Here is a 12,614-nt window from a genome sequence, read left to right as displayed (position 1 = left end):
TGGTTTGGATTTGCATTTCTCTAATAATTTGTGACTTTGAGAATCTTTTCATGTGTTTATTGGCCATCTGTATAAGATGTACAGATGTTGAATGTTTATTCAAGTCCTTTGCCCACTTTTCGATTGGGCTGTTTTTGTTCTTGAGTTGTACGAGTTTTTTTTTTATATATTCTGGATATTAATCCTTTATTAATATATGATTTGCAAATATTTTCTCCCATTTCACAGACTGCCCTTTTACTCTGCTGATAGTGTCATTTGAAACACGGAAGTTTTACATTTTGATGAAGTCCAACTTCTCTGTTTTTTCTTTTGTTTTATATGTTTGCTTTTAAGCGTTTTATAGTTTTATCTACTACATTTAGGTGTTTGATCAATTTTGAGGTTTTTTTGGATATAGTGTAAGACAGTCATCCGACTTTATTCTTTCGTATGTACCTATCCAGTTTTCCCAACATCATTTGTTGAAACGACTATACTTTCTCCACTGAATGTCTCAGTAATCTTGTCAAAAATCATATGACCATATTTGTGAGAATTTATTTCTGAGCTCTCTATTCTATTCCACTGGTCTGTATGTCTGCCTTTGTGCCAGTAACACACTGTCTTGATTACTACAGCTTTGTTTATGCTGTTTTCCATAGTGGCTACACTATTTTACAATCCGTTTCACAGTGCACAAAGGCTCCAATTTCTCCATATCCTTGCCGACACTTGCAATTTCTGGTAGGAATTTTTTTGGCTATTTTTATTCATTTGCCCATCTTTAATCATATTCTGTTGAAGTGTTCCACTTCTTAAACCTACCCATGAGGCCAATTTTCCTAGGGAAAGAAAAGTTGATATGTCTAGTAGGCCATTGATCTTCTGACTCTCAAAGCTTGTATAAATAGGCAGGGGCCAGGGATAGATGGTAAAACCGCTTCCTTGCAGAATTCCAAGTAGGAAGTGGGACAGAAGTTTCTTGTCCTTTTTATTCCCTTCAGCTTATCTAATAAACTTCTCCCTCCAGAACTTTTACCCAGAAAGGAATGATTGGACAAACATCTGACCACCTGTTTCTCTGTCTTTCTTCCTCTTCTTCCTCCCAAAATACATCAAAAATAGATGAAATGTTTTCTTCATTTATCTTCCTGACTGACTTGGACTTCCACTATATAAAACACTATCATTAAGTCCACTAACTCTACTTCTTGACAGTAGCGATAACACTGAAAAATTCATTTCTTCATCTTGACTTACAAATTTGGGCATGGCTTTATAAATAATGGAATTGTCTGTTTAGGGGTTCTCTTGGCTCAACTATATACAAATACCACCTCTTTCCCATCCTTCCATTTCTACCCCAAGCAGGAAATGTCCAATTCAAAGGCCCTTAGACAAAGCATTCCTGAATGACAGAGGGAAGTGACTGTGACTCTGTCTTGGATGGTGACTGAGAAGGCATTTGAAGAAGAATAATGTTAATTCCGGGCATAGTTAGAACCTTGAATTGCCTATCGATGGTAAAATATCAGATAAGGGGCTGGGCGCCGTGGCTCATGCCTGTAATCCCAGCACTCCGGGAGGCTAAAGCGGGAAGATCACTTCAGCTCAGGAATTTAAGACCAGGTTGGCCAACATGGTGAAATTCCATTTCTACAAAAAATACAAAAATTAGCCAGGTGTGATGGTGCACCCCTGTAATCCCAGCTACTTGGGAGGCTGTGGCAGGAGAATCACTGGAAGCTTATATGGGGAGGTTGCAGTGAGCTGAGATCGTGCCACTGCACTCCAGCCTGGGAGACAGAGCAAGACTTCGTTAAAAAAAAAAAAATCAGATTAGGATATGTACAGATATCCAATGCTCCATTAAAATTGTCCAAGTCTGAAACTAAATGTGTACATTTTTGTTTTGTGCTCAGTAACAGTTCTTGAAGCATTAACTTATGAAATAAAATACCCTTGATAAAATAACATATTATTCATGTGAGTTACTCTCTACTGAGAAGATATGTGGATAGCAACATAGCCAGAAGTTAAACTGTCAATAAATGGGAGGTAGCTGAAAGTCAGGGAAAGGCTACAAAACCAGCAATAGGAGACAACAAAGAAAGAATTTGCCAGCTGGATAGCATCACCAAGCGCTGTCCTTCCATGTGGATGCTCAAAGAATCTATTGCTGAATCTTGAAAAGCATCACGTGGACAAATCAACCCAGGAGTCATTGCCATCTGTTTTACTGGAATTTGTTATTCTGCAGAGATTACGCAGATTTGCATGAAATACATAAATTTGTACTTTGCAAAATCCTACTCATTGAGTCTTGAAAATCTAAGCCAAAAAGACTTTTTATTTTTATTCTTTTAATTTAAAACTTTACAAAAACATATGCTTCGCTTAAAATTTAGTCCTTCTGATCTTGTGAAAGCAAGAATATTTTAGGTGCATATTTCTATTTTTCAACATTTTTCCTCATTTATTGTAATAAAAATATTGACGAGGAATAATATGGTTTATTAACTACTGACAAACATTTCTAGCAAATTATATATTGGAAGTAGAATAATGCAGTTAGGTTTTCTTTTTCATAATACCTGGCACAATTCTGAATTCATAAAAGATCTTTACTGGGCTACCATAAAATGGCCTGCAATGGATTCTAGTGAATTTAATAAGATACTCAGTTACTAGCCTCATTAAAAAACAGTGTGTTCATTATAACCCAATCTGGCAGAAACTCTCATTACTCTGGGTTTGTATTACCTCATGTAATTCTGCTTTTTAATGTTCTTTTCTTTCCCCCCTTATCCAAACTCCATCACACCCTTGGTGTTACATTATAGCCAATTAGTATACTTTAACCATTTGTAACACATCATGTTTTTATTACTGTTCTAAAGGAGTTTGTGTTTTTTTATTTTCTTTAAATGTTATACTTGATTATACTCAGGATTTTGAAAAACATGCTGCTTTAAGACTATGAGGTGCTACCACTTTGAATCATTATGCCCTCTCTGTGATAAGAATACAATTCAATGCTATTCTGTTCTCTGAATTAATTACAAAAATGATGTGAGAGTCTCATATAAAAAACATATGGAGTAGACTGTAAGCTTCTTGAGAGTATAGTTATGATTTTATTCCCATAGCCCCTAACATTTATCAAGTGCTTACAAAATGTCAGCTACTGTGCTAAGTTGGATATTTTATCTCACTTTACCTCCTCTTCTATTCCCTATTGCATTTGATACCACCATCATGCCCCATTATGCAAGCTAGAAACCTAGGAAGCATCTATAATTCCTTCTTTTTCCCTATCTTCTTTACCCTTTTTAATCACTTACCTATTCTAAATACTGTGCATACTTTTATAATCTGTCCCCTCCTTTTCTCTCCTGCAATCATTGCTTGTTTTATTTCTTACCTAAATTAAAACCTTTCAAACTAATCTACCTATCTTCAGTGTCTTCTCCTTAGATCCTTTGTCCACACAGTTACAAAAATGACATCTAAAATTGAAAATTTATGATGTCACTCATGCACCTCCTTTAAACTCTTTAGTGGCTCTTCACCAACTCAGAATAAAGCTAAACCTGCTCTACCTTCCTTTTTAAGCCATTTCTATGTGCTGCAAATGAGTGAAAACAATTTGGATAATTCAGCAAATGCCAAGTTGTGTTTTTGATTTTTTTTTGGTAAATATTGTAGCATCTGGTGGTGAAAGCTATGTGAAAACTATATGTTCTCCCTCCCAAATCTAGGCTATCAGGTGGTAGTTACAACAAAATTAAGTATCAAGTTAAATTACATACAACGTACAAATATTCATTAGAAAGGAGGCAAAAAAAAAAAAACCCAAAAACCCAAAAACCCTATATAATCTGTTCTATAGCTCTGGGAGATCCCACTTTCTGATCTAAACCCAAAGACTAGTACTTTTCATGAAAATCACATTTTCAGGAAGGTGCAATGAAGGAGTATTGGTACGACTAGAGTGCTGTGCAGTCAGAGTAGGCAACAGAAGACTGACAAATTGGGGTACGTAAGACCAACATGGCTCCAGATCTCTAGCTTTTGTGGCACTCTGAAACCTCCTTCATGCAGGATCAAGTGGCTCTTATACATCACTTCTAACAATTGCCTACCTTTAACACCATTCATTTCATATGTTCCTGTGGTGTAGCTTTGCTTAAAGATAATCAATGTTCTTTCTTGCCTTCTTTCCTTCCTTCCTTCCTCTTTCGTTCTTTCTTTCTTTCTTTCTTTCTTTCTTTTTCTTTCTTTCTTTCTCTTTCTTTCTTTCTTTCTTTCTTTCTTTCTTTCTTTCTTTCTTTCTTTCTTTCTTTCTTTCTTTCTTTTATTCTTTCTTTCGACAGGGTCTTACTCTGTCAACCCAGGCTAGAGTGCATTGTGGCAAGATTATAGCTCACTATAACTTCAAACTCCTGGGTTCAAGCGATCTTTCCATGTTTTCTGGAAGTGGCATTTTCAACCTATTCAACCTTACTTTTAAATATAAGACATACTGCCTGAACCCAGGAGGCGGAGGTTGCGGTGAGCCGAGATCACGCCATTGCACTCCAGCCTGGGTAACAAGAGCGAAACTCTGTCTCAAAAAAAAAAAAAAAAAAAAAAAAGACATCCTTCTTGTCATGGTGTCAATCAGTGACCCAGACTTTCTAGCTCTACTTTATGTAAACTCATTTAGATGGCATCCAAAGGACTAAGAGTTTTGTAGTACTTACTTGGTATGCCATAGCTACTACAATCCTTATTTTGCTTATTTCATTGTTTAAGGAACTGAAAGCAAGTATTTTATAGTATTATTACCATTAATTTATATTGATATTCTCCAGAACATTGTTTATAATTGCAGAAATGAAAAACACTGCAAATATCCAATAATGGAAATGTTAAGATAAATGAATAAGATAGAATATTATACACCCATTAAACAACATGCTTTTATTTATTTTTAAGTTATTTTTATTTACTTATTTATTTTTTGGATACAATATCTCACTTTGTCACCCAGGCTGGAGTGCAGTCATGCGGTCATAGTAGCCTTGAACTCCTGGGCTCAAGTGAACCTCCTGCCTCAGCCTCCTGAGTAGTTAAGATATAATCACATACCACCATGCCCCACTAATTTTTTAATTTTTTTAGCAGAGACATAGTCTCACTATGTTGCCTAGGCTGGTCTTGAACTTCTAGCCTCAAGCCATTCTCTTGCCTTAGCCTTCCAAAAGCACTGGGATTACAGGCATGAGCCATCTTGCCCAGCCAGATAATCAGTGTTAAGTAACGAATCTTTAAGGTAATAATTCCTGATTATGTCATTCCATGTGTTATTTGACCATAGCTGAATGATGATTGAAATTAAAAGACTTCTAACACTATTTAATTGCCCCTATAATGTACAACATACTCACTTTCATAATTTTTAGCTATAAAAACATACAACTACTTATATTTTCTTCACTGACATCCACAAATGTTTAATTGGTGCCTCTTATATGTCAATCACTGTTCTACATCCTGCAAATGCAGCAATAAATGTGAGAAAGCCTCTGTTCTCATGGTATTTACATTCTTAATGGGACACAGAATATATATATATCTAGTGATGACAAGCCATATACACCAATAGTTAGATTTCTTTTGATTGCAAGTGATAGAATCCCAAGCAAATTAATTTAGCAAACACAAAAAATTTATTAGAAGAATAAAGAAAACCAGAAGGTGGACTGTAAGAGCAAGAGTTTAGAGGATTCAGAAACTGGAACTAAAGATGTAGTTGCCCTAAGGACTCATTCTCTCTACATCTCCGCAATCTCTATTTTCAGTTGTTCTTTACACATTGACTTCACTCTTTCCTATAGTAAATGGTCTCTCTCCAGTTAGAAGGTAAAATGGCCACAGTGGGTCTCAATCAAAGGCAATTTTGACCCCCAGAAAACATTTGAACATGTCTGGAGACATTTTTAGTTGTCATAGCTGGGATGATGCTACTGGCATCTAATGGATAGAGACTAGGAATGCTGCTAAATATCCTGCAATGTTTGGGATAACTGCCTGCAACAAAGAATTATCTTGACCTGAATATTAAGAGTTCCAGTGTTGAGAAACCTTGTTCTAGGAGTGATTCAAAGCTTACATCATTGCAGTGTAAGAATCTCATCATAATCACTAGTGTATAACAAATATGACAGGAGCATGTGTAATACAACAATAATACCAGCAACATTTAATAGGTATTTACATGTGACAGGAAATATTTTAAGTCCTTACATGTAACACATTCATCCTCACGACAGTACTATGATGTAGGTATTATTGTGATCTCCCTGTTTTACAAATAAGAACACTAAGGTACAGACAAGTTAAGTAACTTATCTAAGCTTACACAGCTATTAAGTAATGGAAATTATATTTGAACCCAGGAAGTTTCACTCCAGACTATATGGTCCTAAACTTTGTGACACCATTTTTCAATTGCTACTTTAGTGTATTAAAACCCTAAGAAGAGAATCTGATTGATCTGGCTTGGGTCATATGCCATCCCTTGGATGAACTGCTCCAGCCAGGAGAATGCTGTATTATGATTGGCTTAGTCTGGGTCACATAATCACCCCTATAATCAACTGGGCAGTGTAATATGCTTAACAGTTCTACCACATAGTTGGAGTGAGGGGAAAATACACTGCTATAACAAGAAAGAGGGCAGGGGCAGTGGCTTATGCCTGTAATCCCAACACTTTGGGAGGTCGAAGCGTATCACCTGAGCTTAGGTGTTTGAGACCGGCCGGGGCAACATGACGAAACCCAGTCTCTACAAAAAAATGCAAAAGTTATCTGTTCACAGTGGCGTGTGCCTATAGTTCTAGCTACTCATGAGGCTGAGGCAGGAGGATTACTTAAGCCCTGGCGGCAGAGATTCCAGTGAGCCCAGATCACGTGATTGCACTCCAGCCTGGGTGACAGAATGAGACCCTGTCTCAAAAAAACATTTTAAAAGAAAAATAATCCAAGAAAGAAAAAAGGGGTACAGGGCAGACAACAATGATTGAACTACCTTTTCCATAATGCTATTTCTCACTCCTGCTCATCTGCTCATAATATTCTCACTGTTTGGCATGCTGTACCTAACATTCTCCCACAAGTACACACCTCAGCTTGAAGAAAGGTAAAATCTCTACTTGGAAGCCTTCCATATCACTCTTCTCAAGTTCAATTATATCCTCTTTTCTCCTATGCCCATAATATCCTGCACATATCTCTTTTATGATATTGCCCATATAGCATACATCTCTATCTCTCCCACTATACTGTGATTGCCTTTAAAACCATCAATGTGTTGTATTCATCTTTCTATCACACATGCCTAACCCTGTGTCCACACCTATAGTAGGACTTCAATAAATGTTGGTTGACAGAATGGCAGATTTAAAAGTTTCTTGGGAAAAACCAAAAGCAAGAGTCCTAAGATTAATTGAGTTTCTGTGGTAATATAGTCAGAAAAAATTCCCAGGTGACATGCTCTGTCTGCTAGTAATTTCATTCTTTCAGTTGGACAGCCTGCTAAAAATAATGCTTGTTTAGTGACTGTATTGTGGAGTAAGGAGAAGCGAGAATTCCACGTTTTTTGTAAGATTATGAATCATATAAGAATCGAGTTGGAAGGGTGCTTAGAGATTATTTAGTCCAGTGCTTGTCATTTAATATATAAGAACTCAAAAGCCAAAACATTTTATGATAAAGTGCATAGAGTAAAGACAATCAACTCAAAATTGATTAAAGACTTAAATATAAGACCTGAAAGTTGTAAAACTCATAGAAAAAAACATAAGGGAAAAGCTTTATGACATCAGTCTATGCAGTGATTTCATGGAAATGACATCAAAAGCTCAGGCAACAAAAGTAAAAATAAACAAGTGGGACTACATCAAACTAAAAAAGCCCTGCACAGTGAAGGAAACAGCGTAAAAAGACAACCTATGGAAAGGGAGAAATATTTGCAAAGTATGTATCTGATAAGTGGCTAATCTCTAAAATATATAAAAAACTGCTATGACTCAATAGCAACAACAACAAAAAAAGCCCCCCACAAAACCCTAATAACTTCATTTTAAAATGGGATAAGGACTTGAATAGACGTTTCTTTGAAGAAGACATACGAAGAGTCAACAGGTATATGAAGAGATATTCAATGTCACTAATCATCAGGGAAATGCAATCACAACGGCAATGAGATATCACTCACACTTATTGACTATCTCTTACCAAAACACTTGGGACCAGAAGTGTTTCACATTTCGGGGTTTTTTTTTTTTTTTTTCAGATTTTGGAATATTTATATATACATAATGATACATGTTGGGGATGAGATGTAAATCTAGACAGAAAATTCATTTATGTTTCATATCCACTTTATACACTTTATACCATCGTCTGAAGGTAATTTTATACAATATTTTAAATCGTTTTGTGCATGAAATGAAGATTTGACTGCAATCTACCACATAAAGTCAGGTGTAGAATTTTCCACTCATGGTATCATATCAGTGTTCAAAAAGTTTCAGATTTTGGAGCATTTCAGATTTGATATTTGGATTAGGGATACATAATCTGTATTTTTTTAAAGGCAGTAAGTGTTGGCTGGCTGTGGAGAAATTGGAACCCTTCTGTACTGTTGGCAGGAATGCAACATGGTGCAGCCACTAAGAAAATCAATATAGAGTTTCCTCAAAAAATTAGAAATAGAATTACCGTATGATCCAGCAACCCCACTTCTGAGTATTTATCCAAAAAATTTGACTCAGAATCTTAAAGAGAGATTAGCACTCCAATATTCACTGTAGCACTATTCACAAAAGCCAAAATAAATGAAAACCTAAATGCCCATTTACAAATGAATGGAATTTTATATGTATATATACAATGGAACATTGTCCAGCCTTAAAAAGAAAGAAATTCTGCCACATGTGACAATATGAATGAACCTATAAGACACTATGCCAAGCAAAATAAACCAGTCATGGAAGGGAAAATACTATATGATTTCATTTACATGATATATCAAAAATTTTCAAACCAATAGAAACAAAGAATAGAATTGTGGTTTCCAGGGGCTAGGAAGAGAGGGAAATGAGGAGTTGCTGATAGGTATAAAGTTAATTACGCAAAATGAATAACTTTTAGAGAGCCACTGTAAAACATTGTGACTACAGATGACCATACTGTATTATATAGTTTAAAATCTGATAAAAGGGTAAGTCTCATGGTAAGTGTTCTTAAAAAGTTTATATTTAAAACTTAAAAGTTAAAAGGAAAGAATGATCAAAGAGGTCAAACTTTTAAAGTTAATTCATTAGAGACATCTATGTTATTTGAATATTCTCTTTTATGAAATATCTATCAAACATTCTAACCATTAATTGGATTGCCTTTTCCTTAGTGTTTTGTAAGAATGATTTATATATTCTGTATATGAGTCATTTGAAAATATATGAATTAAAATTTTAAAAATAGACTAGATGTATTTACATTGAGTTTTATGTACAATTCTTATTCCCTTCCATACAAATATTTTTTAAAATTTGTTTTAATGAGATTCATAATTTGAGTACTAATCTATTAATTTAATGTTTTAATTCTAAACTTACTTGGATAAATACTTATTGCCTGGGAATATATCACTGCTGTCAGTACTAACATAGATATGCATGTTGCTGGTGAGTGAGAAATAATCTATAGTCATCTGATGAAGATTATTATTATTAATTTTATTTTGAGATGGAGTTTTGCTCTTGTTGCCCAGGCTAGAGTGCAATGACACAATCTCAGTTTACTTCAACCTCCGCCTCCCAGGTTCAAGTGATTCTCCTGCCTCAGCCTCCCGAATACCTGGGATTACAGCCATGCACCAGCAAGGCCAGCTAATTTTTTTGTATTCAGTAGAGACGGGGTTTCACCATTTTGGCCAGGCTGGTCTCGAGCTCCTGACCTCAGGTGATCCACCTGCTTTGGATTCCCAAAGTGCTGGGATTATAGGCATGAGCCACCACGCCCTGCCTGATGAAGATTATTTTATGTGGCAAGTATTTGGTCATTGTATATAAAGTCATATTAATCGTGTATAATGGAAACACACCTGATTTTATTATTTTGTATCTAGTAATAAGGCAAAAAGTTACCATTGAGATGAAATTTAAGATATTCTAAAAATGGTCAATGGACACTTCTTCCTAATCAGATAAATCAGAAATAGCCTCAGTTGCATGTTTTTGAGGTCTCTGTTTATGTCCCATCTCAACCATTTTCATTTATACTGCCCAAAGATTGCAAATACTCATGGACGACCCATGTAGTTGAGCAATAGAAGCATCAGCACAAGTGGTAGGCACGTGATGTTTCCTTTTGCTATTTTACCCCTTGTGCTTTTGCAATTCTCCTTCTCACAAGGGAGCTCCCCAATCTGGATCTTCCATTCCATGAGCCACTTCATACTTTTAATCTTGTTGTTTTCTTATCTTTCTGTGAGGATTTACCCATCCCATGCCTCCCTGTTCCAGGAATGTCATCTAATTCAATGAAGAATCTCAGGGAACATGCTAGGGACAGATGGGTTTAAATATGATCTATAGGAATGCCAATGTATTGAATTTTTCTCAGAACAAAAAATTTGTGGTTAAATAAAATTGGGAAATGTTATAAACCCAATCACTCTCTTGGAAACTCAAAATGTACATTAGCATACTTAGAGGTTCTAAGAAGTCCAACAGCTAAGTATCTGGTTTCCCTTTGTTTAACACCATGTTTCTCACACTTACTTGAACCTTATTTTCAAGGCACTTGGAACACTAATCTTACAGAGAACACACTTTCTGGTTGTTTGAGATGGAGTTTCACGCTTGTTGCCCAGGCTGGAGTGCAATGGCGCCATCTTGGCTCACTGCAACCTCTCCCTCCCCAGTCCAAGCGATTCTCCTGCTTCAGCCTCCCAAGTAGCTGGAATTACAGGCATCCGCCACCAAACCTGGCTAAGTTTTTGTATTTTTAGTAGAGAAAGGGTTGCGCCATGTTGCCCAGGTTGGTCTCGAACTCCTGACCTCAGGAAATCCACTGCCTTGGCTTCCCAAAGTGCTGGGATTACAGGAGTGAGCCAGCACACCTGGCCAAGAACACCCTCTGTATTAGAACACACACTATATCAGAAAATGTTAAGGACATCAAATGTCTCATAGCATGTTTGCATTTTACAGAGACTTTATAAACAACGTTCTAACTTAGCATCACTTTCATAGAGAAGAGCAATTATTTTTATTCCTCTTTCATTGTTATCCCTGTGTTGTGCCATCCACAAATTTTCTTTCTTTCTTTCTTTCTTTCTTTCTTTCTTTCTTTCTTTCTTTCTTTCTTTCTTTCTTTCTTTCTTTCTTTTTTTTATGGGAACCACACAGACTGCATCATCTCCCTCTTACTCTCTGGGAAGAAAAGAAAAATAATCATCAATGGTAAATAGCAGTTACAGCAAAGCAACACCAACAGCTGGCTTCACATTTAGGAGAGAATGCTGTTCTTCTTTCTCATGTTTCCTGGTACTGCACGTGTTCAGAGAAACTTCCCCAGTAATGAACTATAGAAATGAACCTTGAAAATACAGTCTTCACAATTTCTTATATGATTTATTGTACCTGGATCACTTTCCTTTCACCTAAACTCCATCCTTTAGAATTTCCTTTAATGAGGATCTACTGGTTATCTGAAAATGCGACTATTTCAAACTAATCATCAGAAAATGGGCATATTTCAATGGGTATGGAATTCTAGGTTAGCAGTTATTTCCATTCAGCTCTTTGAAAACTACGATCCTATGTCTTCTGATTTCCATTGTAGCTCTTGAGACGTCAACTATTATTTTAACTGTGACTGCTTATAAAATCTCTTTGCCATTGATGTTCAACAGTTCCACTGTGATTCATCCTATTGTAGATTTATTTTTATACATATTTTATGTACCATACTTAGGTGTCACTGCATTCAAAAATCTGTAAATTAGTATTTTTTAGTCATTTCTAGAGAGTACACAGCTATGTAAGAGGTATTCTTTATTTCCCTGATTCTTAGAAATTACCTGAGACTCTTGTATATCTAAAAGTGTTGGGGGGGGGGCGGTGTCCATGATTACTAGTGGCTAAAGAGAATTGGTCATTTGATTCTCCTAGGAAGTTATGGAGTAGAACTTCTTGAAAAGCCTCCATTGTCAATAAATAGCCAACCACAGGAAGATAGGCAATTAACGTCACCCCTGAATTATTCAGTTCAGGATTCCCATGTTTAAGCCAAAAGTACTCTCATAGTAAGAATTGTCCTGCTGTAGATGTGGAGGAGTTTGGTACCTGTTTGTAAGGGGACTGTTCTCACACTCACAAAATTCTTAATAGGAAGTTGCAAATTCTACTTATTTTAAGAGCTTATCAGGCAACTGGATTTTAGTAGGAATTAGCTTTTAGATTCTCTCAGAAACTTTCATCAAGCTCTATTGGAATTCATCCAGTTTCTTGATTTCTTAAATGTTATTTGGTAGTACTAAGCTTTTTAATGTTAAAGCAAGAGAAACCTGAAAAATA

The 12,614-nt window shown here is 36.0% G+C and overlaps 1 non-coding gene across 1 annotated transcript; it reads right to left on the bottom strand.

Moving 5' to 3' along the window:
* Positions 1–11,435: 11,435 nt before the first annotated feature.
* Positions 11,436–11,651, bottom strand: LOC135269417 (small nucleolar RNA U3). Its single transcript, XR_010337710.1, has one exon. It is a non-coding gene; the product is annotated as a small nucleolar RNA U3 (small nucleolar RNA).
* Positions 11,652–12,614: the final 963 nt, after the last annotated feature.

Source organism: Aotus nancymaae, unplaced genomic scaffold (genome assembly GCF_030222135.1).
Source record: "Aotus nancymaae isolate 86718 unplaced genomic scaffold, 86718_ANA_hifiasm-v0.15.2.pri h1tg000004l, whole genome shotgun sequence".
NCBI lineage: Eukaryota > Metazoa > Chordata > Mammalia > Primates > Aotidae > Aotus > Aotus nancymaae.
This window is presented reverse-complemented; position numbering and strand designations above follow the sequence as displayed.